Source organism: Equus asinus, chromosome 2, assembly GCF_041296235.1.
Source record: "Equus asinus isolate D_3611 breed Donkey chromosome 2, EquAss-T2T_v2, whole genome shotgun sequence".
NCBI lineage: Eukaryota > Metazoa > Chordata > Mammalia > Perissodactyla > Equidae > Equus > Equus asinus.
Window position 1 is genome coordinate 31423663 of NC_091791.1, and position 6000 is coordinate 31429662.

General features: G+C 47.1%; 1 protein-coding gene across 7 annotated transcripts in view; it reads right to left on the reverse strand.

The window, feature by feature from the left end:
• Positions 1-868, reverse strand: part of R3HCC1L (R3H domain and coiled-coil containing 1 like) — a 95186-nt gene extending 94318 nt beyond the window's left edge. The window contains exon 1 of one of the 7 annotated variants that reach the window (XM_044752873.2): positions 739-868. The gene's annotated coding sequence lies outside the window, so the exon portion shown is untranslated. Of the gene's footprint in view, positions 1-301 lie in introns of all 7 variants that reach the window. The other 6 variants (XM_070485674.1, XM_070485678.1, XM_044752881.2 and 3 more) reach the window with 6 other exon arrangements.
• Between the last annotated feature and the right edge of the window lie 5132 nt (positions 869-6000).

Consider the following 6000-nt stretch of genomic DNA (forward strand, 5'->3'; position numbering starts at 1 on the left):
GACCGGCCGGCCAAAGGCTACCGTCCCCATTTTTCAGATGGGAAACCGAGGCTGCGATAAACGGGCTGCAAAAGATCACAGGTCCGGCAAGTGGCAGACCCGAGACTCCTCCCAGGACATCAGACTCTAACTCCTGTACTCCTTCAACTCTGAGAGGTGACTTTACTGATAAACAAAACTTTAACCATCGGACTTAGGGTTTTCCGAGGGCGGCCCAAGAAAACCAGGAAGTACAGCCCCCTGCATAGACGGCTCACTCCCAGCCCATAGCCCGGGGCTCCGGGCAGCGGAGCGGACTCACTCGAGAGGCTCGCGGCCGGGAATCAGGCAGCAGCCCCGGGGTCGTCTCGGGGCGGCCTCAGCGGCCCACAGCCCCGTACCCCCGGGGGGTCGCCACGGACCCGCTAAGTACCTGTTGAAACCCGGGAAAGGAACGTCCCCTCCGCAGGGAGTATCTGGGGCTAGGGCCCAAAGCCGGCACGCAGCCGCTGGGAGAGCAAAGGGCCTCGGGAAGGTACCCCGCAACCCAGGACCCGCAGGGGTCGAAGGGCGGAAGCTTCCCAGTAACCCCCGCCCCAGGCGGGGGCCCGCCCCGCAAGTCACGTGAGGAAAAAATACCGGTAACAAACAAAGGGGGAAAGGAACTCTAGTCCGAGGGGTAAGGGGAGACGTGGAGGCGAGGAGCCCAGCTTGGGGCACGAAGGAAGGGAAGGACAGGGACACGGGGCTGCTCGTTACCAGGGGCGCCGTCGCTCTCGGCTTCCGCCGCCGCCTCCAAGGTCTTGCTCTTCCGCTCGCGCCGCTGGAGCGCGCGTCAGGCCTCGGCTCCGCCCCCGTCGCCGCGGGGCCTTCTGGGGGCTGTAGTTTGCGCCAGGCCTAGGCCCAGCGAGCTGCCTCTCGGTCACGTTGCGGGGGCGGGGGGGGGAGGGTTCCTGGCAAAGTGGCGAGGGTGGGAAGATGTTTACGCTCTCTTGCTCAACCCGCCCCACTTCCCCTCAGCTAGAAACGTGCTCAAATGTCTTTACATGTCACGCAGTCAGACCATCCCCCTTCTCTTCACAGCCAAGTTTCTTGAATAGGGTAGTCTAAACTCACTGTCCCCGCTTCCTCCTTTGTCCTCTGTATTGCAGCTTCTGCCCCTGCAGAAAATGCCGTTTTTGCCATCAGTGTCCTTGTTGCCAAATTCTTTGGAGGTATTTTCCAGTCCTCTAACTTAAGGTTTAGGCACCATTTGACGCTGTAGGACATTATTTTCTAACACTATGCAGGTTTCCCTTCCTCCTTTCAGGTCATTCTTCTCAGTCTCCTTCAAGAATTCTTTTCCTAACTCCCGTCTTAAATATTGGTGTTCTCCAGAGTTCCAGGTAGTGGAGTGGGGGAGGGGACACTCCTGCCCCTTCTCTCCTGATCTCATAGTTCGTATTCCCAACTTCCTAGACATTTCTCTTCATTCACGTACCACAGGCATCTCAAATACAGCAACTTCAAAAGTGAACTATCCCGTCCTCCCTAATCATTAATATTCACTCCAACCTTCAACCTAGATTCCTCCTTCTCTCTCACTTCCTCTTCCACCCATGTCCATATGGTCACCAAATCTCGTAGAGTCCATGTCCCGAGTAACTCTTCAATCTGTTCTCTCTTCATACCCACTGCTAGTGTTTTGACTCAGGCTCGCATCATTTCTTATCTGATTACTGCATCAGCTTCCTTACTGGTCTCTGGACCTCAGTAACTCTATCCAGTCTTCTCTACTGCCATCAGGCCCATTTATGCAAACGGCAAATTTAATCATGTCACACTTCTGGTAAAATGCTTTAAAGGATCCACTTGATTGAGTTTGGGAAGAAGAATGGAGGTGAATCCTTTGGGTGGCTTTTACAACATATGGATGCCAGCCCCACTACTCCCCTCACCCCCACCCCATCCCATATTGTGGCTGGGAGATTCAGAGAAGGGAGATTTATAGAAAATCATATTTTAGGATAGGTGGGCCTTTTTTAAAGTTCCGCAGGTGATTCAATCCTTCAATAGGATGTATTTTGGTTCATACTATGTACCAGGCATTGTGCTGGGTACTGAGAAAATAATGGCGAGCAAGACAGACCTTGTGGAGTTTTCATTCTCTTGGAAGAGGCAGATATTAATCAAATGATTCCATGCCAAAAAACAAAACCAAGAACAACAATAAAACACAATTACCAGCTGTGATAAGAATTATGCAGGAAAAGTAATCAGTCCCTTTCCTTCTGCCAAGTGCCCCAGCCCAGCTTGGGAATAAGTTTATGCGCCTCAGCCTGTCAGAGTCTCCCAGGAGCTAATCTGATCCCACTCCCTCCCACATACTCCTGGATCTATGAAACTACTGTACTGCACTTGCTCTCGCCTTTGCATAAGCTGTCTCTCTGTTTGGAAAACACTTCCCGTTCTCCCTTGATTAACTTCTACCCTAATTCTCCTCTATTGGACTCAGAGCAAATCCAGTAGAACACCAGCCACATGGAGGGATTTTCTGAGGATTGGACTGAGTCAAATGATAGGTCCCAGGCAAGCAGAACTCAGCTGAGAAGGGGAGCCAGAAACAGTTGAATGTAGGCTACTGGGAGCAGGTCTACATTAGCCATTTTTGAGCTATAGGGCCTGAGCCAACATACTCATCCTTCAAAACACACATCAAATATCACCTCCTCCAGGAAGTGTTTGCTGAGCTTCCCCAGGATGAACTACTATTCCCCCAGTCTCTTTCCTGGGTACTCATTGCACCCATGCTGACCTCCCTCCCAGTGATATGCTACGGCCAGCTCATACCAGCTTCGAAAAGCCAACTGTTAAATTCTCAGGAATTTTGCAAGTCAGTTTTTAAATCATTGGTAGCTTGAAATCAGCTGTGATGGGAGTATTTCCACCATCATGGAAATCAGCAAATGACAAAGCAGGGCCTTTTTTTTTCTTGAGGGTCAGTTGACCAGCATACCACAGCCTGGGTCATACCACACATCTCTACATTGTATTGTGGTGATTACCCCCCTATTAGATGAATTTCTTGTAACTTCATTTAGCAAATATTTATTGTTGTTAATTACTATGCACCAGAGACTAGCAAGATACTGAAGGGATATACAGTAGAGAACAAAAGAACATGGTCCCTACTGTTATGAGCTTACAATCTAGCAGAAAGAAAATAAACAAACACCATACTTACAAATTGAGCTGGGCCACTTTGTGATAGAACATTCCGACAATGAGCGGTGGTGGACATAGAATACTACACTACTGTGCTTTAACAAGGCAGTCCAGGAAGGCCTCTCTGAGGAGGTGACCTTTCCACTTGAGCACGAAAGGGTGAGAAAGAGATGGTCAAGGGGAGAACCAGAGAAAAAGTGTTCCAGCCAAAGGGATGAAACTATACAAAGGAAGAGCTAAGCTGTTTGAAGGACAGAATGAATGGTCGGTTTTGCTGGAATGGTGTGATGATTAATTTTATGTGTCAAGTTGACTGGGCCACAGGGTGCCTAAATTAAATATTATTTCAGGGTATGTCTTCCAGGATGTTTCTGGATGACATTAACATTTGAATCCGTGGACTCAGTAAAGTAGACTGCTCCACTCTCCATTGCTTCTCAGCCTAATTGTATGAGCCAATTCCTTGCAATAAATCTCTTTTAAACATATACATACATATATATATATATATATACACGTATATAGGAGATATACAGAGATAGAGATGTAATATATGATAGATAGATAGAGAGATAGATAGATATCCTATTGGTTCCTATTTCTCTGGAGAACCCTGACTAATACAGATGGAGAGAGTGTGGGCTGAGTGATCCAGATGACATGATGAGGTAAGTAGGACCAGGTGTGCACAACCTTAAGGCCCTGGTGAGAAACCTGGATTAAATTATAGCCACCAAAGTGTTCAAACAAGGGAGTGATGTTATCTGATTCACATCTCAAGTACAATCACTTCTGCTTTTGTTTGGAGGACCAGAGTAGAAGTTTGAGCCCATTTGGTGCATAGTCTAGGTAAGAAATAATGAAACGAAGATCTGGCAGTGAAACAAAGTGGGTGGATTTGACATGTATTTTGCAGATTGAGTCAATAGGACTTGATGATAGATTGAATGTAGGGGAGGTGGGGCCAGAGGCTGGGTAACAGATGGGCTGGGGAAGGAGAGAGAGGACCCAAGGGCAGAAATTGTTTATATTCATCTTCATATCCTCAGCCCCTAGAATAGGGTGTGGCATGTAGCAGGTGTTCAATAACTGTGTGTTGAATGAATTTATCCATTCTGGGTGCTAAGCTCTGCGCCCTATCACTGTCACGTTACTTCATACAGGGCCTCTACTAGTCCATATAGTACCTTTGTGCAAATTAGGAAAAAGCGCCCCTTCCTCCAGGGTGCACAGATTGATGAGTGGAGCGTCGGCTACATTTCAGGCCCCACTTACCCCCTCAGCTGGCATCATTGTGCAGTGTACAGTCTACACAACCACAAACATCAGCCTTGCTTAACATCCCTGGGAGATGATTTAGTGGCATTAAGCCCGGGGTTCACAGGGAGAATTTGAGTTCCAGGGGAAGGAAGCTGCCTGCCTGGGCTCACCGGAGCTGCTGCTGTGACTGAGATTCAAACCTTTGCCCACTGACTCCCTGAGGGCTCTTTAGCCTTGGAGCCACATTGTCTCTCCCAAATCACTCAGCCCATCAATAAAAAGCTAAATTCAAAATGGTGAGTTTGCTTCCTTGAGTTTCTCATCTGTCTCAGTTACTATTGTTAGAGTATTTCACATTTACATAGTATCCAATAAGTGCTCAGCGCCTTACAAAATACAATAAAGGAACTCGAAACCAAAGGACCTTGATTTTTTTTTTTAACAGAATAAATAAGGAATGACTGGTTAAAAGGAACCTTAGCTCTTGGATAAAAATGAACTGTGGCATGTTGGTTTAAGGCGTTGCTGCAAGCAATAGGAAAAAAAATATGCTCCTGAGCAAGCTGTTTTTCCATTGCATCCCAGACCAGAAGAGGAGGGGATATTGGAGCAGCTGGCTTCAGAAATGTAAACTAGGGAGGGGGTCTAGGTTGGGGGTCAAGGGCAAAAGGAAGAGAAAGAAACACCTAAAGGAGGAACAGGATTCTCCCCTTTAATAAATAATAGCATTTAACATTTAGCAAGGGCTTAATATGTGCCAGGAACTGTGCTAAGCCCTCTACGTGCCCTATCTGACTCAATCGTCACACGATCCTACAAGATACGATCTATTATTACCACCATTTTCCTTTGGAGGAAGCTGAGGCTCAAGGCTACACCCCTAATAAGTGACAAACCTCAGATTTGAAGCAAGACAGTCTGGCTCTAGAGTCTGCCCTCTCAGCCACAAATTAAACCACCTCCTACAGATGTTCCTGATGCCAGGTGCCCGGTTTTGGTAGTGTGACCCTTTGGAGTCCTAGGATAACTAATAGAGGATGTCTGGTTCTCAGACTCTTAGGCATTCCGTGTTGCCTGTCTGTTCAATGATTGGGCCATGATCATCTCCAGCCCAGCTTCGAAGTGGACAATTTGAACAAGGCATGTATAAGAGAAAAACTGCTGGGAGACATTTCACAATCTCCTCAGAGTTTTAATATCCTCCCAATATAATATCATAATTACCCAGATGGTATGGAAGATGGAGGAGAAATGTTATCAGGAGCGAGCGACTAAATGAGCCTGCCCTTTGGAAATGTGGGCCCTGATTGGTCTCTCCAAACTTGAGCATTCTTTCCTTTTGTGATTTCCAGCCAATAAGCACAAAAAGATCCAAACTTTATTGGATTTTGGGTGGTTGGATCCCTTTCTCATGAAGTGCTACTATCTAGAATTGTATAGGTCTTAGGCATCAACTGGAGGAAAGATAAGACTTTTTAGGACACTGGGAGGGCAGAATATCAACAGGTACTCTCATTTAATTCATAAAAAAAGCAGGATAGAGAACTCTGAGGAGCA